Below are 22,654 nucleotides of genomic sequence, written 5' to 3'. Positions count from 1 at the left end.
CTTTCTATTACAATTTCTTTTTCTCCCTCATAAATAATTTTAGTAAGAAACATGAGCAATTTTTTTATTTTTGCTTCTTAATAAAGGACTACAACTACAATTTAGTGAGCAGGGATGCTGTGCGTGCCTTGGTGTCACAGCAAACTCTTGTTGGTGGTGGTCGACCCTGCAACATGCCTGATGCCCCGTGAGTGTTGGTGAGGGTCCCCCTAACCAGGGGCTCTATTCAGGAACCACCATATGCGCGTTGACCTCTGGCACCTCTTTTTCAGCTGCAGGAAATTTTTTCAGATTCTATGATAGAAAAATCCTTCCAGCTAGGGATAATCAGGGAGTAAAGGAAGAGGAAAAGGGCTTGAAGTAGAGTAGAAGAGAAAGACAGAAGCTCAGGGAGCCTGGGGGCTTGGCAGCGCTGCCTCGGGAGAGAGAGGAGCAGAGGTGTGGATGGGACCGGCTACAGAACCAGCTCCTGCAGCTTTCCCTGCACCCAAGCCACACAGCTTTTAATAGGGCCCAGGACTCTCTCCTGGCTGGATGTCACCCTGGGCAGAACCTTGAGAATCGAAGGTAAGGGGTGGGCAGCACTCACCTAGGGGGTCACTGAGGACTTTGGTCAAGTCCACATTGACTTTTCCAGTCATGTGCCTTCACCTGTTCTTTATCTCAGGATCTGAGAAGCAGGAGCAAGGAACTCAGGGAGAGATGCAGGAAGATATCTGACTGTGTTAAGAGACGACAGTCACAGTGACACTGGGAGCGAAGACACTTGCAGCAAAGTAAAATAACTTCACAACCATTGCATCAGAGCTGCATGTGTGAGAGAGCCTAAGCCTGTCTCAGAGTGCAGGGGACAAGCGGAATGGAATGGTAAAATTAACACTGACAATTGAAATTTTGTTAAATAGCCTGCTACTTTTAATTTTATCACTTCACTGTATGCAGGTGTATTTCTATGAGCATTTATAGGTTCACACAACCCCACCAGCCCCTCTTGCCCCCATGGGGGATGGGATTTCTCAAGCACAGTGCCCCTCCTGCTTGCTTGGGCCACGCTGCGGGTCCTCACCTGGGGCCGGACTGCTACAGTACACTGAGTCCCCGAGGCACGGCCTGGGATACATGACAGGAACAACTGTGCTCTTGGCTGAGGGCCTCCATTTCCCCCTGCAGTGTAAGAATGCCAGTGACTCAGTTAGAAGCATGCATCCAAGCCGTCCTTCCGTGTCATCACCATCTAGAAGCGGTGCCTGAATCTTCTGAATTTCTGCAGAATGTGGTTTACAATCACCTTGAACAAGTGAGTGTGTGTCCTCTTTCAAGTGGAGGAGTTACTGCCATTTTCCTGGAACTTACTCACCACTAGTCCATCTGATTTTTCTGTGCTAGGATTCAGTATGGCCTGCTAATAACTCTGCAGTCAGGTCTAGAAACCCTGATGAAGAGGATTATTTATTTTCTTTCTTTATATGATAGTATTTTACTTTCAAATTTCTGAGTTTTCAGTTCTTGGAGGAATGTTTTGGGGGTTGGAGAAACAATTTTGCTCTTACCATCTTTGTGACCTGTTGCTATATGCGTCTCACCTGTCTTCTGTCACTTGTGAGGTGGTTCTATTTTTGACCCTGTCCGGGTTGTTCATATTTTAAAACATAAAATCTGTAAAAGTACAGTCCCTTTTACTCTGAAGACATTCCACAAATACTCCTTTAATCTGGGTATGGTTTTAAGAAGACACAATAATTGGAATATATACTTGCAGGTTGCCAGTGCAAAATCCCCAAATTAATAGTCGAGCTCAACATCTAAAATCTTTCTAATCTACCATGGATTTGTATGGATAAGTGAAGTAGTTTGCTAAGAACTCAATCCTCCCAAGCTGATGCTCTGCCAGATGGTGGAGCCGAGGGACGAGGGTGTGTCCTGCCCTTACTGAGCTGACAGTTTCATGGCAAGGACCTTCACCAGGTGAAGAAATTGAAGTTTCTTCTAAGAACAGTGGGTCTGAAATGAGTCCAAAAGCGTGGGAGAGACACAATCACATTTGTCTCAAGTAGGGGAGAGTGGCTGTGGGGCCACCTGGGAGACTCATGAGTCCAGGTGGGCAGTGTTGTTGGCTTCCAATTGAGCGGTGGGACGGTCAGTGGGTAAAAGCGAACAGATTGAAGGCATGTTTAGATGGTAAAGAGGAAAGGATCAATGCTGTCTGTGAAGGTAGGATGGAGTAAGGCCCAGGTTTCTGGGTGGATTAATGAGTTAAATAATGGTCCTGCTGTGTTCTGAGGAGGGAAAGCAGCAGAGGGAGTTCTGGGGGAAAACTGATGAGTTCAGCTGTGGGTAAAGTGAAAGGCTGTTAGATGTGTGGTCTGGGAGCTCTGGTGAGAGCCAGTAGTGAGTAGGGGGCGGAGAGAGAGACTTTCAAATCATTTTGTCTTGTGAAAATACATACAAGAATGAGTAATGACACAACCCCTGTATATTCTGGATTTAAAACCCAGTAACATTTTGCTATATTGACTGCAGGGGTTCTTAATTTTTTAATAGAAATAAAATAAATAGAAACAAAATAGTGGAGTTAATGAATATCTTAGAGTTGATGTGTGTCCTTGTATGTATTTTCATACCTCATCTGTTTATAAACATAATCTACAAAAAGTTAACTTGCTTAGCATTAGAGTTAAACAGAGGGACGTGACACACTCTGTTGGTGGTTCAAGGTGATTTCTTGGGCAAATTATGTAGCCTCTCTGTGCCTTAGTTGCATCTTCTGTGACTGCCCCCATGCCCCTCATCACAGCTGATTTCCTAGACTTGAAGCTGGGAGGGAGGCTGCTGAAGGGAGTAAGAGGTGGCAACTGCTAGGGTCACTGAAGAGAGAGACAAAAACAGATTAAAGCCGAGAAACTGAGTGCTAATACCCTCAAAGGAGAAAGAATCCCTTAGTTTTTTGAGCCACTTAGCCTAAGAGAACGAAAATCATGTGGATCCAAAGCTCTTGAGCATATGAGTATTGTGGGTGGGAGGGTTTCATCAGAAAAGGGTTGAGAAAAGGCCTTTTGGTTTCCCTTTACGTTTCCAGTAAGGATGAGGCGCAGAAGAAAAACCACCCGTTTCACAGTAGAAGGTGCTGTTTTGTGCGAAACTGTCCGAAGGTTGGAAACCATTCATCAGTGGTGCTGGCAAAAGAAGAGACTTCTGGATTGGGTGGGGCACTTGCTGTGACTTCCAGGTGACCTGCTGGCTGGGGGCTGTGAGGCGGGCAGTAGGTTTGCAGTGTGACCTGGGTATAATCCCTGGCATTGAGGCTGCTGATCTGACTAGCAGAGCTGGGCAGACACCGTCCTAACGGGGCTGCTCGGGATGAGGCCTGGGACACCTGCCATGCTGAGGGCGAGAGGAGAGCTCCCCTGAAGTTGTGTCCCTGTGAAGATTAGAAACGTCCTCCTGCAGGGGAGGAAGAGCCTCTGAGCAGCGGGCCGGATGCACAGGCAAGACCAGCCTGAGCACGGAGATTTCAGGAAGCCGGAATTCATACAGGCCCGAACAGCCTTGTTCCTGAGAAACTGGAGGGAAAAGATGCTGCAAATGCAGGCTAAGTTCAGACACTATTGTGTGTCATGAGTGATAGGAAAAGACTGTTCAGGCAGCCACGAGAGAACCCTGTGGTTGTCCCAGTTGGGCGTCACACAGGAGGGAGGAGCAGAGTTATATACTTTGCCACTTATTAGCTGTGTGACTTTGAGCAATATCACCCCACTTCTCTCTATATATATCTACATCTGTAAAGAGACACAGTGACAAGCTCGTGTCATCAGAATGCTTTGTTTAACTCTGATCCCCTTTGTCCAGTCCTGTCAGTGCTGCCCTGCAAGGTTCTGCAGCGGCTGCTCTTGCCCTGTGATGGGAGGGCATAAAAGGGCATTGTAGCACCCGAGGGCAGAAAGGGGTTGCTTTAAAAGCAGACATGTAGCGTCCTGCAGCTGCAGACCTGCAGGCAGTTTGGTTCATGGTCGTGGAGAGGACTTTGGAGGCCTTAGCGTCGTCTTAAGACTTGTTTTCCCTTGGGGACCTGATTTGCCTTTGCAGATTAATGTTGAAGATTTGGGCTTCTGGCAAAGCTGTTTTCAGAGATGGGTATATACGTAAAATATCATATAAAATAAAATGATTTATTTAACGTGTGCGACTTTGCAGCTGTTGGGAAGAGCTGTGTTGGCCTGGTCTCCACGGGGGACACCAAGGGTCAGCAGAGCGTGCGGGAGGGAAGGCAGCCTGCAGTGCTTCTGCGGGGTGTTCTCCCCAGCAGGGCGCTCTGCTGAGTTGTCTCTTCTCTGAGTTTGGTTGCCAGAGGAGCAGACAGCAAAGTAATGAGTTCTGGAGGGATTGTATAATGACAGGAAGAAATAGGAACCTGGAGATTTTCTGGACTAAAACACGCTTTTGGTTCCTGATTCAGTGTGTTCCATTACAGAATTGATGAGTTGTGTCTATTCTGGAACGTCATTGAAATAAACGTTCAGCCTAAATGTTAAGGGCTTTGATTTATTTGGCTGGAGGACTCGAGCCGGGATGACAGCCTCTCAGATCACTCTGAGGGACTGCTCCCAAGAGGTAGTGGAGGAGCTAGGATAAATAGAATCTTTACAACAAAGATCAGGTAATTGGAACAATAAAATATTGCTTGTTATCTAAAGAAAACCAGATATCTCAAGTTCAAGTATTTAGTGGTTTTCTATGTATGGTGGGAAGCAAACATTTGGGTCATTGAATTCATTCCTTTGGCAAGCACCTGGCTATCTAGGGCCAGTATCCTGTCCTTTCTTGCACTGAGTCTGCTCAGAGGGCACCACTGTGAGTGGCTGAGAGGCCGGGCTGTAGGCATGAACTCGCTGGGGGTTGGCAGCAGCCGCTGATGATTTGGATTCAGCATTCTTTGTTTACTGACATGGTTGCAGTATTTTCATGCACATTGTAGTATTTTCATTCACAGTGTTCCCCCTTGGTCCTAAATTCGACCAATATTTTGAGAGACATTTCATGACCAATTTTGTCCCACGGTGCTAGGATTGCTCATTCCTAGTTCAGGTGAAGAATCTTCTGAGTTGCCATTCAAGGTGTTAGTTTTTTTTATCAGGCCCTGTTGATACTAAAAGTTCTCTGGATCACCTGTCTTACTACTCTATTATGATCCAGGAAGTGTTTACCCATCTTTGCTCATTCCCATACCTAGAATCACACTATTATATTTATTTTATTCAGGGTTATAAATTTTATCTGTTTCTTCAAGATGTTTAGCCATCATCCATCTTGTGGGCCTAGTTACACATTGGGAAATGTAACAGACAACAATTTTATAAAATAGACAGGATATAAGTAATACAGCTAGTAACGTTAATAAAGTCACGAGTAAGAATTTAATAGTCGAGAAGTTGTATTTTTGGGTTAAAATTTTGCTTGTGTTTCTGAGTTTGATCCTATGAGAAAGTTCATATTTATGGTCAGGGTCAGGGCAGGTATTAATTGGCCAGTTGAAATCTCCCACCTTGTAAGATCAACAGTGGCCTAAACAGAACTATAAATTCTTTTTAGAATAACGTTTCTGAGGGCTATCTAGTTAGAGCCTTGGAGTAGGGAAACCCACCAAGGTAACACAGAAGTACTAGACATAGGTAATTTATCATAAACTTAACAATTGGAGTAGTTCATAATCAAAGGTTGGAGAAATTATCAAAGTAATTGGTATACAGTCCTGGTCCGGTGTCTTGGGTCAGCAGTCTAGCTCAGATGTCGTCTTCTTCTCATCCTGGTATGGAAGCTTTTTCTCCATTTGGGCATTGTTTTAAGGTGAGCAGTGCTCTATAGGCCAGTGCACTGCAGGGGCTGTTTCAGATAGGAAATGAATCCGAGACTCCGTTTCCTTCAGCTTTGGTGTGTATGGTCTAGTTAAGAGTATCTGAAAAAGGGTCTTTCCATTCAGGTTGGAGACAGTTCTTTAAGTCATGCCTGTTGCAGTATGTATAATCCCCTGGCTGCAGGTCATGGGGCATTGGAATTTTACCCAAGGATAGATTACTGAGCTTCAGAATCAAACCTAGAGTATTCTTTTCATAATTCAATTAAACTGTACAGCAGTGTGACATAACAGCAAGGAATGATCTGGGAAGTGTCTTAGTAAATATGGACCTCAATTAACAAAACTAGAATTTAATATCGACTAAAATATAATTTTTTTCTCTCTAAAGTTACCCTCAGTTTTCTCAAATATAGCCAAATCAAGATTAATTTCTTTACAAATTAAATCTGATTATTTGATCATATAGGCTTTTTAAATTGACTGTGTTGGAAGTTTTAATACGGAGTCTCAGGGTAGAATGTTAATAAGGTTTTCTAAGGCCAAGAAAGCCACGTCAAGGCTTTTCATGGATTTTTGCCTTACAGATTTAGGTAAATTCTTTTCTCTTTAAAATCCTTAAAATACCTTTATACTCCTATATCTCTTAGGAGATGATCTCCCTAATTTGTCTGATAGAGCCACTGGGGACCTAAGTATTTTTAGTCTTTTGAGGGATCAGATAGAGAGAAAAGATAACTGTTCCAAGTCTGTATACATAGTTATAATTTATCAAATTGCTGTGAACCATAACTAGCTTAAGGAGAAGAGATTCTTTATGTCTGGGAAACAGGTTAAAAGGCAGTAGTATTTCAAACAATATCAAAAATTATAACCATATTCAGCTGGTTAATCAGTCCCATGTAACTAATTCTTTTAATGAGAGTTTTCATTAGAACTTTAAAATGTCTTACCCAGTTTAGTTCAGTGCTGTAGTTTGAAATTTATTAGAAATCAGTAAATCTCCTTGAAGAGAAAGCATTTTGCAAAACCATCAGAAGAAAACAATTAACTGTCTATAAATGACAAAAGATTTAAAAGCATGGTTAAACACCGTTACACTATAATCAATAAAGAAACCTGTTCACTATACCCATAATTATCACTGGTAACATTTCAGATAAACCAGAATTTTAGGGAGTCCATATAATTTCTGCGGGGAGCCACTCGTGACGGAGGGCTGCCGCGCACAGAACTTGGGCGTAAAACCCCAAAGTGCAGGGCGCCAGGCTCTGAGATTGAGGCTGCCGAGCACAAAGGTTGGGCCTAAACTCCCACAGTGCGGGGCGCCCGGCTCAAAGGTCAATTGAGTTAGAACAATCTCTGTCCCGCCCCCCTTTTACAAAAGAATACACCAGGTGCGCTAATGCCTAAGGCCATTAAAGTCACAAAAAGACCTTCGGAGGAAGAGATACAATCGGCACACAAGTTAGTGATCTTAGCCTAAAGAACAATCACCTGAGTTGATAGTACACGAGTCACGATGTTAGCTTAGAGGAACAATGCCTTAGTTTATGATCTTAGTTTCAGGAATAGTTGATCCGGGTTTTTTGGGAACAGTAAACAATAATGATGTCTTTTAAGTTAATGATTTTAGTACATGTTGTTAATATGCCCTAAAACAATACCGCTGCCTACGTGCAGGAATGTGTGAGCTAATGGGTTAAAATCATATAAATGAACTGCTGAAAATAAACTCGAGGTCCACTCTTGACCTAGCGTCTTGCGGGCTAGAGTGAGACCCTCTCAACCCCAACTTTTCTTGTCTTGCTGTCTTTTTGTTACGTCTTTCCTTTTCTCAGTCCTGCAGCACAGGTTTCTGGACCTGATCGATTGTCGGCAGGCACCGACAAGTGGCGCCCGACCAGGGACCTGAAATCTGAAAGGAGTTCGCTGCAGTGACCGCCGCGGAAGAGAACGGAGAGCTCTCGGATTTAAAGTGAAAGTAAGTTTCCGCGGGGAGTGTATTTGAGAGTATGGGGCAAAATAATAGTAAAGGTTTATTTGTACAAATGCTCAGAGTAATGTTAAGAGAAAGAGGAATTCAGGTCTCGAAACAACGTTTAGAACAATTCTTGGTATTTGTAGAAGAAATTTGTCCTTGGTTTCCAGAACAGGGCACTGTTAATTTAGAAACTTGGAAGGTTGTTGGAGTTCGCCTAAGAGACTATTATACTGCCAATGGTCCAAATAAAATGCCAGCTACTACACTTCCTTTGTGGCAGCTAATTAGAGATTGTCTCGACCCAACCACTGAGGGAGAGAAATTTGATACTGTAAAAATAGAAAATATTGAGCCTTCCGCTCCTACTAATCCAGATTTTAAAGAAATTCCTTCTGTTCCTCCTGCAGTAAATGCAACCGATAGTCCTTTTGATTCAGAACTAGATCCAGCTGATCAAGAGGAGTTAGAGGATCAAGCTGCCCGTTACCACAAGGATGAAGATCCTTGGGGCATCTTTTTTGAGGAAAATAAAACTTTTGACATGTCTAAATTTAAAGATATTATTACGGAATGTGTTCAACAGAATCTTTCTAAGAAGGAGCAGAAAAAGCCACCAATAATTTCGTCTCCTCCTCCTAGTTATTCTTCACAGGAGGAGAAGGCATCAAAATTTGTTGTTTTAAGTCCTTTACAAAAGGCTTTGCAACAAGCTAGTAAAGAAGGAGAACACATTCCTGGTTTTTCTTTAGTATATCCCGTCCTTGAGGATGCCCAACAGCAGAGATACTATGAAACTATTCCTTTTAAACAGTTAAAAGAATTAAAAATGGCTTGCGCTCAATATGGACCTACTGCGCCCTTTACACAAGCCATTGTTGAAAGTTTAGGAAATCAATATTTACCTCCAAATGATTGGAAGCAAGTGGCACGTGCCTGCCTATCTGGTGGAAATTATCTACTTTGGAAATCAGAATTCTATGAAAATTGTGCAGTTACAGCTAGTATCAATCAGAGACAGGGCATCCAAATTACATTAGAGCAGTTAACTGGAGAAGGACAATATCAAGATATTCACTCACAATTGGGTTATTTGCCCGGTGCTTACCCTCAGATAAATGCAGCAGCTTTAAGAGCATGGAGAAAGCTGCCCAACTCTGAAAATAAAACTGAAGATTTGTCCAAAATTCGGCAGGGACCTGACGAGCCATACCAAGACTTTGTTGCTCGCCTTATGGAAACTATTGGTAAAGTGATAGGAGACGAGCAAGCAGGATTGGTTTTGGCTAAGCAATTAGCTTATGAGAATGCTAACTCTGCTTGTCAGGCCGCTCTAAGACCATACTGAAAAAAGAGTAATTTAGCCGATTTCATACGAATCTGTGCGGACATAGGACCATCCTATGTTCAAGGAGTTGCCTTAGCTGCAGCTTTACAAGGTAAAACAGTTAAAGAGGTTTTGTTCCAACAAAACCGCCCAAAAAGAAATTTTCAGGGAACTTCCAGGGTAGCTGGCCCTCCTGGTAGTTGCTATGCTTGTGGGCAACTGGGGCATCGAGCAAATCAATGTCCCAAAAGAGGGCAACAACCGCCTGGTCGAGAGATATTAGTAACCAGTCCTGGTCTATGTCCAAAATGTAAAAAAGGAAAACACTGGGCTAAAGATTGCAGATCTAAGACTGATATAAATGGACAACTTCTGAACCAGGGAAACTGGGTGAGGGGCCAGCCCCAGGCCCCAAAACAATGCTACAGGGCAATTCAGGAGACCTCTCAGGTCAGCCACAATCCGTTTCTTCCCGACCAAGTATTTCAGACCTTTATAGAGCAACCCCAGGGAGTGCAGGATTGGACCTCTGTGCCACCACCTACACAGTATTAACCCCAGAAATGGGAATGCAAGCCCTCCCTACTGGAATTTATGGGCCTTTGCCTCCCGGCAGTGTAGGATTGTTATTGGGACGTAGCAGTACAACTATGAAAGGGCTACTTGTTGCTCCAGGGGTGATTGACTCTGATTTTGAAGGAGAGATCAAGGTAATGGCACACTCTCCTCGAACGATAACGGCCATTCCTGCAGGCCAACGTATTGCTCAATTAATCTTGTTACCTACTCTTACTGTTGGAAAGAACAAGTCTAATTTCAAAAGAGGTACTGCAGGTTTTGGTTCCTCTGATGCTTATTGGGTTCAACAGATAAGCAATCAGAGACCTGAGTTAACCTTAGAGATTCAAGGCAAAAAATTTAAAGGCATTCTAGATACTGGAGCAGATATTTCTGTAATTGCTGCTTCCCACTGGCCTGAACACTGGCCAAAGCAAGTTGCTCTCTCTATGTTACAAGGAATTGGTCAGTCTCATAATCCAGAACAAAGTTCTGCTTTTCTTTCCTGGAAAGATGAGGAAGGACATTCTGGGATATTTCAACCATATATCCTTCCTAATTTGCCTGTTAATTTATGGGGAAGAGATATTATGTCAAACATGGGAGTATTTTTGTATAGTCCTAATCCTACGATTACTCAACAATTGCTGTCACAAGGACTATACCCAAATCAAGGTTTAGGAAAGCATAACCAGGGAATTATTCAACCCCTACAGGTTAAAGGAAAAAGAGATAGAAAAGGCTTAGGGCATTTTTAATGGGGGCCTTTGATCATCCTGCAGCTCATGCAGACCCTATCGTATGGAAATCCGATCAGCCTGTGTGGGTTCCTCAATGGCCCCTTTCTCAAGAAAAAATTGCCGCTGCTAAACAATTGGTGCAGGAACAATTGGACAGCGGACATATTGCTCCTTCTAATTCGCCTTGGAATTCTCCTATATTTATTATAAAAAAGAAATCTGGTAAATGGAGATTGTTGCAAGATTTACGTAAAGTAAATGAAACTTTGGAATTGATGGGTTCTTTACAACCTGGTTTGCCTACTCCTATGGCGATTCCTGAAGGAACTTATAAGATTATTATTGATTTAAAAGATTGTTTTTATACTATTCCTTTATATCCTGATGATTGCAAGAGATTTGCATTTAGTGTTCCTTCTACAAATTTCAAGGAACCTATGCAACGTTATCACTGGCTGGTTTTGCCTCAGGGTATGGCAAACAGCCCCACCTTATGTCAAAAGTTTGTTGCTAGAGCGCTACAGCCTATTCGTCTGAAATACCCAGACGTTTATTTGATTCATTATATGGATGATATTTTAATTGCTCACTCTCAAGAAGGTTATTTATTAACTGTATTTGATCAAATGTTGATTTCTTTAAAAACTTTTGGCCTTCAGATTGCTGATGAAAAGGTTCAGCGATTTTGTCCATATTCATATTTGGGATTCCGTTTACATAATTTTACTTTTCAAACACAAAAGATTCAGCTACGTACGGATTCCCTCTTAACTTTAAATGATTTTCAGAAGTTTTTGGGTGATATTAATTGGATTCGTCCCTATTTAAAACTTTCAACTGGAACTTTAAAGCCTTTGTTTGACATTCTTAAAGGAGATACTAATCCTCGCTCTCCTAGAAAACTGACTGCTGAAGCTTCTTTGGCTTTACGTGAAGTAGAACAAGCCATTGAAAATCAGCAATGTACTTACTGTGACTATAATCAAGAATGGGGACTACTTATTCTACCCACTCCTCATATGCCAACTGGAGTGCTTTATCAGCATAGTCCTATGTATTGGATACATATGCATGTGTCCCCTTCAAAAGCTTTAGCTGCTTATCCTGATTTAGTTTGCTCCTTAATTGCTGAAGGACGCTCTGCCTCAACCTTATATTTGGGAAGAGATCCACATTATATTACAGTTCCATACACCGGAGAGCAACAAGCTCATTTGCAACAATTTAATGATTCTTGGGCTCTTGCTCTAGCTCATTTTACAGGGCGCATTACTACCCATTATCCAGCTGATAAATTGATTCAATTTGCAAAGTTGCATCCATTTCTATTTCCAAAGAATACTGTTCGCTCTCCTCTTCCTTCAGCTATTACTGTATTTACTGATGGATCATCTAATGGTATGGCTGCCTATATGATAAAAGAGGAGACAGTTTCTTGGCAGACGTCGCAAACTTCAGCTCAAGTTGTAGAATTACTTGCAGTCCAAGCTGCTTTAATAGCAGTTCAGCATGTGCCCTGTAATCTTTTTTCTGATAGCCAATATATTATTCGTGCCTTACAAATTTTAGAAACTGTTCCCTTTATTGGCACTGTTAATTCCTATGTCAATCGTTTGTTTTTTGATGTGCAGCTTCTTATCCGCAGTCGCCGTCATCCTTGCTATTTTGGTCATCTACGGGCACACACTAATTTACCTGGCCCTCTTTCTGAAGGCAATGCTAATGTTGACCGAGCTACTCAACGTTTTCCAGCCCTTGAGGCGGCAAAACAATCTCATGCGCTTCACCATCAAAATAGTCATAGCTTGCGGCTGCAATTTAAAATTCCTCGCGAAGCTGCTCGTCAAATTGTAAAAACCTGTTCTGCCTGTCCTACTACAATTTCTGTCCCTCACTATGGAGTAAATCCTCGTGGACTTTTACCTAATCATCTCTGGCAAATGGATGTTACTCATATTAAAGAATTTCGTAACACTCCATTTGTCCATGTCAGCATTGACACTTATTCAGGTTTTATCCATGCTACATTACAAACTGGAGAAGCAAGTAAACATTGTATTAATCATCTTTTAAAATGTTTTTCTGTTATGGGCCAACCTCGTGTGCTGAAAACCGACAACGGCCCTGGCTATACTAGCCGAATGTTTCAACGCTTCTGCCAAACCTTAAAAATAGAGCATAAGACTGGAATTGCCTATAACCCTCAAGGGCAAGGTATTGTGGAGCGCTGTCATCAAACTCTTAAAAACCAAATTTTAAAGTTAAAAAAGGGGGAACTATATCCCCTTACTCCACAAAACTATTTACATCATGCTCTTTTTATTTTAAATTTTTTGACTTATGATATTAAAGGCAATTCAGCTGCTCAACGCTTTTGGAACCAAAAACCCTCTCACCACCCTTTGGTGAGATGGAAGGATCCACTTACTAATCAATGGGCCGGCCCCGATCCAGTTTTAATGTGGGGAAGAGGCCATGTTTGTGTTTTTCCAAAGGATGCCGACACGCCGCGCTGGCTACCGGAAAGGCTGGTACGCCAGACGGAAAAAAGCAATGCTGACCAAACTCCAGCGACTGCAACTTCAACATATGCCAACAAAAACCCAAGTCCAGCAGTTCATTCAACAAGCGGAACAGATAGTGAGGACGACTAAGAATCCACCTGTGTCAAAGATGTTTTTAGTCAAAAAGAAGCAATAGACTTATATCAAAAGGTGCCACCTCAAGCAAGACAGCCAGATTCAGATATTACTGAACGGCTTACAGGACAATTTTACCAAATATGGGACCAACACATGTGGGTTACACCGGAATCTGGACAATTGACAGGCCCAGCGGACATCTGCTGGGAACAACGAGAACAACCATGTGGTTACAATCACATGTCTTTGACTAAAAAGGACTGGAAATATCTGGGGTATATATCCCAGAGATTTTGCAAATGGACTATTGATGTGACTTTTGTTTGTAAAAAACCTTTTGAATGGCCTGGCTCGGACTGGAATAATCCAGGCTATCGTTGGGTTGCACCTAATGGAACAAAATGGCTTTGTGGAACTAATATTTGGCCCTGGTTACCTTGTGGTTGGGTAGGACGCTGTACGTTGGGATTTGTTATAGCACCTGGTAGAATTGTAAAATCTGTACAAGGGGTTCCTGCTAATATGCCTAATCTACATGCTCGATGGACTCGATCAGCATTTAAATGGTATGACTATCTAGCTGCTATTTTTGTCCCTTCTTTAGGAACTGTGGATATTATGACAAAAGTTAATGCGTTGACTAATTTTACTCAGAAAGCTTTGATTGATGTAAAACATGCTGTGGAAGAAATTAATGATGAACAAAAACTTATGAGGAAAGCTGTATTGCAGAATAGAATGGCTCTTGATATTCTCACTGCTGCGCAAGGAGGAACTTGCGCTATTATTAAGGTAGAATGTTGTGTGTTTATTCCTGATTTGTCTGCTAATATTTCTCAGGCAGTAGATGATATGCAAGAACAAATTAAGAATATGGATGCTCCAACGCCTTTCTTACCAGCACAATGGTTTGATTGGTTCAAGAGTGACTGGTGGAAACATGCTCTGGTGATTGTCATAGTAATTTTGATCCTGATTTGTGTGGCCCCTTGTATACTCTCTTGCTTATCTGAATGTCTGACGCAACGTTTGCTTGCATTTTCCCGCATTCATCGTCCTCCGCCATACAGCACCTAGGTTTTTATTTAATAAAACTAAAAGGGGGAGTTGCGGGGAGCCACTCGTGACGGAGGGCTGCCGCGCACAGAACTTGGGCGTAAAACCCCAAAGTGCAGGGCGCCAGGCTCTGAGATTGAGGCTGCCGAGCACAAAGGTTGGGCCTAAACTCCCACAGTGCGGGGCGCCCGGCTCAAAGGTCAATTGAGTTAGAACAATCTCTGTCCCGCCCCCCTTTTACAAAAGAATACACCAGGTGCGCTAATGCCTAAGGCCATTAAAGTCACAAAAAGACCTTCGGAGGAAGAGATACAATCGGCACACAAGTTAGTGATCTTAGCCTAAAGAACAATCACCTGAGTTGATAGTACACGAGTCACGATGTTAGCTTAGAGGAACAATGCCTTAGTTTATGATCTTAGTTTCAGGAATAGTTGATCCGGGTTTTTTGGGAACAGTAAACAATAATGATGTCTTTTAAGTTAATGATTTTAGTACATGTTGTTAATATGCCCTAAAACAATACCGCTGCCTACGTGCAGGAATGTGTGAGCTAATGGGTTAAAATCATATAAATGAACTGCTGAAAATAAACTCGAGGTCCACTCTTGACCTAGCGTCTTGCGGGCTAGAGTGAGACCCTCTCAACCCCAACTTTTCTTGTCTTGCTGTCTTTTTGTTACGTCTTTCCTTTTCTCAGTCCTGCAGCACAGGTTTCTGGACCTGATCGATTGTCGGCAGGCACCGACAAATTTCTACAATACCTATATTAATAATATTTCTCATTCAATATAACCTTAGAAGTTTTATGATTCATTTGACAATTCCATGTTATTTAAAATGCCAAATGAAACTTTATAGTTAAAAATCTCTCTTTGGGATGTTTCAGGGGCCTTCTGTAGCATCCCAAACTTAACTGGAGATTAAAAGAATTTTAATTAATTAAATTAATTTTTATTTAATTAATTAGAATTTTATATTTGGGGAGCTTTTTGAAAGATTTCAGAACACTTGATCAGATAAACATATAGATCACTGTAAAGTAGTACTAATTCATTAACAAGAAAATACGTCAAAAGTAAAGGCAGAACAGATCAGCTAAGTGGTATAAGAAGTTTTACAATCTGTTACTGAAGGTGGATTAATATTTTAAGAAAATTTTTTCCTCTTAACAGAGAGAAAACCAAATCTAATCTTGTTCCAGCTAACTTCTAAGATTCATTTACGTTGCCCAATTTGATTCTAAACTTAGCCAATTCTGACCACGTACAAAACTTTCCTCAGGGTTCCTTTTCCACAAGCCTTCCACAGCTTTCTATACTTATATTAGTGTGTCCCTTATTTTGTCTTCCATTCAGAGGTAACCAGCTTCAGGAGAAAGTCACTATTTTTCATTAACAAAGTATTATTCCATTCTTACATCTTCCTTTACACATTTATATTACTTTCCTAGGATACTGAGATCATTCCCTTACTAATAGAGACTATTTCTGTGTGACACCAACCATTTATTAATATTTCTAAACACCTTTAGTTTCACTGTAAGAGGAAGTTAAATGTTAAGTAATTCATATTTCAATCTTATTTTATCTGAAAATGGCATAGATATTTAATAAAATCTTGTCATTTAACTTAATTTAGCACAACTCTAGAATTTAAAGATATCAAACATTTAGAGATTATTTTAAGCATACATTTTAAAAATATATTTTAAATATTTACCCAAAGCTCTCATCTCATTTACATTTAATTTACTTAAAATTTTACCACAGCACATTACTGTTATTTTTTTTTGACAAATCTGCAACAGATATAACAGGATCTTATTTGACTTTCATTAAACCTAGGTACAGTAAAGGTATTATAGTTAAGATGGATGATTTTAAAGATGTCTACATTTATTAGAACATACTTAAACTAAACAATATCAAATATTACCTTAATATTGAATATTTTCCAATTCACATGACACTGAAAGTCAATTTGTTAAGTTTTTATTTTAAAAATACTTAATTTTTAAGCTCTTATATTTTTACATCAATTAAGCAGAGCTCTTTGACTTCGAAATTTTTTTTTTTAGCAGTAGAAATATCTCACTTCTATAATCTGTATGCAGGCTTATAAACAGACAAAAGCTAGAGATCTCATAGCTTCACTTTAAAACTTACTTATATTTATAATAATAGTTGGAGTAAGCTGAATTTGCTTGCTCAAATCACTAAGGCTTACTATTTATGAAACAGATAATTAAGATTTCCTCACAAAGTCTGAAGGACCCGTCAGAGTTCTGAGTTCTAAAATGCCAAAAATTTCATGGCCTCAAGTTTTATTTCGTTGAGCTAATTAGGCTCAGTCCTAGGTCACTGTTTGTTGTATTTATATTTCTGATCTGCAAGACAAAGACACTCTCTTCCAGGTCCCCAGATAAATGCTCTGTCACCCAGACCCAATTTTATCTCCTTAATTGGCATTTTTGTATCAGTGAGAAGAGCTGTAAACAAAGAATTCCATGTTTTAAAACTAAGGTTTTCTTTATTTTGTCTTCCAAAGCTTGCATAAGACATTTATTAAGGTCTCTTTTCCTTGAGTTATAAGTTAAACCCAGGGTAAACCTATTTTTTTTTTTTTAGCTACTCAAATTACTTTTTAGATTTACGTTATATTGGACGTCTCAAGTAACTATATTGGTTTCCTTTAATTTGTTCAATTAATATTTTCAGAGGGATAGACATGTGCCCAGCCTTATAATACCAAGAAGGGGAAGCGTTTTTCCACTGAAACATATCTATCCCACAACATAAGCAAAAGGTTTATATAAAGACCATCTAAATATACCAATTTCACAAACTTTTATCTCAATTTTATTAAATCTTATACCTTTAATTTTTATATTTATTAAGTTTAATCAATAATTCTTATTTCTAGAAGGAGTGACAGAAACCTTTTTTTTGTGGGTGTACATTGTATATAATTTTATAGAAGTCTCTAGGATGCCCAAGTTTCAGCCAAAGAGCTTAGGCCCTTCTCGATTTTTAATTTCATTAATTGGTCTGTTGTCCCAATCCTTGATCAAGTATTTCAGTCTACATATAAATATATGTTAAACTGTGGTAAATAAAACGGACTTGTTTGAACTTTAATGTTGGGGGGGAGTAGGTGAACTCTTTGGCCCTTTTTTTTTAACTTTACGTAGTGTAGTATCAAAACCCTGTATGTAAATCCAAAAATGTCCATTTTATTTATCTCATTCAAAATAACCATATAAAAATATTTATCCTTTTGGGATAAGCCACTTATCTGTTTTTTTGACATTTTTACAATCCTTTTTCCAGTTATTCAACCTAATTAAAATTAATTATACTAAGTTTTTATTAGCATCTCTAGAAACATTTATCAGAAAGGAAAAACAAAAATGTAGCTTTTCAAACCAGTTATATTTTTATATCTGAGTTCTTAGGTTAACCATTAGATATATTTTTCTGCATTTAAACTTTATTTTAATAGGTACCAATAAAACAGCCGTTTATAATGAGATCTCTTTAAACTTTCACCAATTAAAAAGTTTTTCCAAATTAAAAAATCCATCATATGGCCATCAATTTATATATATATAAATAAATATATATATATATATATATATATATATATATATATAGTGATTTTAAACCAATAAGATGAAGAGGCCCTTCCACATGAGAGTCGGGGTGTTGCCTAAATAAAATTCAAAGGTTTACTCTCCAAAAGCTTAAAGCCTTCGTGGTCCAGGCTGATGCAACAAAGTTTAAGATGGCAAAATATCTGAAAATTGGTACAATCAAAGAATTGCTTAGAATCCCAATTTATTTGCGTGGCCACCGTATGTACACAATACTTGAACTTTTGTATGGCAGAGTCCAAGGTTTCCTTTAAAAACTAAACTAAACATATATATACTTACATGCACACACTTAAAACATCCAGAGAAAGATAAAACGTTTACATTTCAAGGACACAGGAAGAGAAATCCAAGTTCCCACTAAAGGGGATTTTGTTTTTATAAGTTCAGAATGCCAAAAAATGTTTTTATCAGGCCTGGTTATTTCCAGAGTGAGGTTTTTTTTTTTCTTATTCCCGATTAATGTTGTAAGTTTTGTATGTACATAAATCTGGCTGGGGTTTTACTTGGAGACTGGCAATCTGTAATTTCTTTTTCTTTTCTTTTCTGTTCTTTATTTTTTTTTTGAAAGTTCTATTCCCCATTGTAAGGTCGGGTTCTCAGAATAAATTTGCTAGTAAGATTTCCCAGAGGGACAACTCTGTGGCATGAAGTCTTTGTGTCTACCACTCCTGGAAGATTCCCTGTCACCTGAGAATGCTGTTACCAGCCAGGAGGATGGTCCAAAATTTGGAGTTGAAAGTTTCCTCATAAGAGTTTTACTTTTATCCTGAAAAATTCAATGGAGGTAACCAAATTGAGGAAAACATTAGACCAGCCTCTTACCTAACCACTCAGTCCTGAACCCAGTGTCTTTCAACTTGGACCCACTCGGGATGTCTCCACTGGGTGGGTAATTCACCTCAGTTTCTTTCAACTGGAGGGCCACGTACCTGGATACACCGCCAGATAAAACTTAGGATCATCAACCAATATGTGAGATCTGAGAACCAGGAGAGACTCAGCCAAATTCATCTGGACCCCCCGAGGAGGCGGATGAGCACAAAGGGCCACTGCTGGTACCAAGGCTCTGGTTACTTGGAGAGTTCAGGTGGAGAGAAATCTGCTGTGGTGCTTCATGGTGTCCAAAACTGTTGACTGAAATAAACGTGCAGCCTAAAAGTTAAGAGTTATGTTTCATTTGGCGGGAGGACTCGAGCCAGGATGACCGTCTCTCAGAACTCTCTGAGGGACTGCTCCCAAGAGGTTGAGGAAGAGCTAGGATATATAGGAGCTTTACAACAAAGACCAGGTTGTTGGAACAATAAAAGATTACTTGTTATCTAAAGAAAGCCAGGTATCTCAAGTTCAAGAATTTAGTGATTTTGTATGAATGGGAGGAAGCAAATATTAGGACTCACTGAATTCATTTTTTAGACAAGCACCTAGCTATCTCGGGCCAGTAGCCCGTCCTTTCTTATTCTGAGTCTGCTCAGAGGGCACCATTGTGAGTTGCTGCAGTGGCTGGGCTGCAGGCCTGTCCTCGCCGGGGAGTGGCGGAAGCCTTTAATGACTTGGTATCAGTATTCTTTGTTTACTGACATGGTTGCAGTATTCTCATTCACATTGTAGTATTTTCGTTCACAGACCGAATATGGATAATCTGCAAACTTGGAAAGCAACCGAGATGGAATTACTGCAGATACCTTCTGCTTTAATAAGCCGTGTGCAAACATAAACACGGAGGAAGCATACACTTGGATTTGGAGGTGTAGGAAAGGGATCCTGCACATTGCAGGAGAACGCAATGCAGAATTCCTTAAGTCCAACTTTCTTTACTGTAGTGGTTTCTGAGAACAGTTTATGGTAATTAAACAACATTGACAAACGGTGGCACACATTGCTTTTAAGGGATGGCCGGCTGCAAACTTTTATATTGGACAGGTGGAATTCATAGGCAAGTGGTCAGGTGGATGGGAGAGAGATGGAGCCAAGGCCTGGGCCCAGATTCCGGTTTAAATTGCCATTTCTTCACCATAGGGCCTTGGAATAGAATGCATACTCTCAACCTGTTGGTGAATCTGTGAAATGGGCATGATAATATTCATTTCTTCCTGGGATTGTTGTAAGATCTAAAGAGTATTATAGCACACATGAAGCATTTAACTCCCTGGCACTTAGCAGTGTTCACTGTGTGGGGCCGCCCCGCTTAGCGTGCGTCAGAGCCGTAAAGGCAGCATTTGTCTGTTGAGGATGCACTTGTAGCCCCTTGGCTAGGTTGTGAATTTGTTGATTTCCTTTAATACTTGTAACTCTGTGTGACATGGGCAGTTATTTTCATGGACAGATGAGGAATCTCAGGGTAAAGAAGACTGTGTAATTTGCCCAAGGTCAGACCATAATTTTGGGTGCAGGGGCCTCAGTTCAGCATGGGCCCCTGGGCCTTCTGCTCTCTCCGTTCAGCACCAGAGCCAGATATGGAGTTGGCTGTTTCCCTGCCCAGAATATCCGGCAGGACCCAAGACACACCTGGCCCTGTGCTGCTTGAGCAAAAACTCCGGAGGAGAGGGAGTTACAAAAGGGATAAACATAAAAACAGACGACAGCAAACTGTGATCAGCTCTGAGAAGGAAAGGAACACGTCTCGCCGTGCAGAGCTGGGAGCTTTCCCGTCTGGGCTGCTCTGGGGGTGTTCATCTCAGCTAAACAAGTTCTGCTGTTGCAGCAAGGCAGGAAGGCAGGGCGCATGTGGGCAGGTAGACAGGGCCTCATTGATCGTACTCATTCCCCATTAAGCGGCAGCTTTCACGGGCACTTACCTAGTAAACATTGGCCATAATCTTCACGCAATTTGCTTGGTAGTTTTATTGACCCCAGCTTTGAGATGAGGTCATTGAAGCTGGGGAGTTTGTTGCATGCCCGTGATTACCTTGCAAATACCCCCACTGGTCTTTCAACCTAGACTGGTGTGGCTGTCATGCCCCATCCCTGTGAATGGCATCGTGTAGCTTCTCCCAAGTGGCCCAAGTGACTGACATTGATATGCTTAATTCGTAGGAAATGGTATGTGGCAATAAGAGAAAAAGATAGTAAGAAATTGTTTGGAAAACAAGAAAAAAACCTATTCTTCCCCAGCTGGGGGAGCGTAACCTGTATCACCCACCCTAATCACTGCCTGTCACCTCCTCCCTGAGGATTCTGTGTTCAGAAGCCACTCTGAGCCTTGGGAGAACATTTTTCCTCATGACACTTTTGACTAGGACCCGCGACATCTTTGTCCCTGGTTAACACTCTCTTCAAAGCCGTTTAAATTTTTTGCAGGTTCCTCCACTCTGATGTAAGAATACCCTGTATAACTTCTTGATGCAGCTCCTTAATGAAGATCTTGTGATGGATACCTAGCCAAAACTGGGATGTATGCACATAGTGACTGCAACTTCAGCACATTGTGAGTTCATAATCAGAGGGGTGGGTGACTCAGGAAAGGCTTTTTTAAGGTAACAAGGGGAAAGTGAAAGGACGCTTGCTGTGTGAGAAAGAAACATCTCGGTCACAGCCAGCAAGACACCTGTGTTCATGATGGGGTGTGGCGAGTGCAGAGTTCTCACAAAGAAAGAAGTGATGTGATGGGAGGGAGGACAGTTGGGTAATTTATTGGGGAGGAAAAAAGTGGGCTGAACATTTCCTGGTTGAACAAGAGGATTGTGACATGACGTGCTTGTATTTTGGAGAGAAGGGTTTTGTGGGGACAGGCCTAGGAGTACGCTGTATGGCTGGGGAGTCAGCACAACAGAGAAACACAGAGAACCGGGCAGACCCCAAGGCCCAAGCTGGGGGAGAGGCTGCCCGCAAATTGGAACCCTGGAAGCTGGTTCTGTCCCTTAGCTGGGGCCTCAGACGTCACTTCACAGCCCAGTCCTGTTGATACAAGAATAAAAAACGTTGGGCATGAGAAGGGCTGTGTCCCAGGCTTTCGTTGAGCCCCTGGGATGTGCCCCACCAGATTTTGTTCTTTGACTTCATGCAGTAAAGAATTCAAGAGCAAGCCAGTGTTGAGTAAAGGTATATATATTCAGACAGATACATTGAAATGCAAGAGAAACGTCACGAGGTGTGGGGGTTTCATGCACAGATTAGAAGTAGGTACACACCTCACAGACAGAAGGTCTGTCTTCTCCAAAGAGGGACAGAGAGTGGTGACCGCGAGGTGGCGCTGTGTTGCTTGTTTTCTTGGGCTTGGTGGTTTCATATGCTAATAAGTAGAAGGACCAGCCTTAGGGCAAGGGGCTAGGATTCCCAGGGAGTTGGCCATTTCCCACCCTTTGACCTTTTGTGGCTATCATTGGGACTGCCATGGTGCCTGGGGCATGTTATTCACCAGGTTACTATTACAATGGACGTTTACTGAATCTCAAGATCTGCTAGAAGTTAAATCTCTTCATCCTGAGCCTCAAGGCCTATTGGGGGTTGAATCCTTCACCATTTTGATGTCAATTGCTGCGGCCTTCCTTGAATGGCTGTGCTCTTCCCCCTTCCATCCTGTATCACTGTGATGACACAAAGACAGCAAAGGCCGGGCCCTAACCGTGCTCCTGCATTTAACGGCAGGAGGTGTGGTGTGGGCTTATGATGACTCTGAGTGGTGAGAAGGATGTTTCAGATTTTCCCACGTGAGACATGGCGACTTACCAGCAGCCTCCCCAGATTTATCTCACGGGCATTATCGCTTGTGTTGTTATGGAAACAAAAGGCCAGCCAAGAAATAAGAATCACACAGAGGGTTGGAGTACTGAGATTTATTACGCTGGCGGGCTCAGAGGGGTTTCTTTTCCAAAGCTCTGAGCACCTCCAAGACGTGCACATGAGGT

The 22,654-nt window shown here is 41.4% G+C and overlaps 1 long non-coding RNA gene across 1 annotated transcript in view; it reads left to right on the top strand.

The window, feature by feature from the left end:
* Positions 1 to 22,654, top strand: part of LOC140693414 (uncharacterized) — a 252,294-nt gene that overhangs the window by 30,170 nt on the left and 199,470 nt on the right. The window contains exons 3-5 of the long non-coding RNA XR_012069175.1: positions 668 to 867; positions 1,171 to 1,297; positions 21,108 to 21,234. This is a non-coding gene — a long non-coding RNA (uncharacterized lncRNA). The remainder of the gene's footprint in view (positions 1 to 667; positions 868 to 1,170; positions 1,298 to 21,107; positions 21,235 to 22,654) is intronic.

The sequence above is a fragment of the Vicugna pacos genome, unplaced genomic scaffold, assembly GCF_048564905.1.
Source record: "Vicugna pacos unplaced genomic scaffold, VicPac4 scaffold_19, whole genome shotgun sequence".
NCBI lineage: Eukaryota > Metazoa > Chordata > Mammalia > Artiodactyla > Camelidae > Vicugna > Vicugna pacos.
The sequence above is the reverse complement of the archived record's forward strand: the minus strand, read 5'-3'. Positions and strand labels throughout refer to the sequence as shown.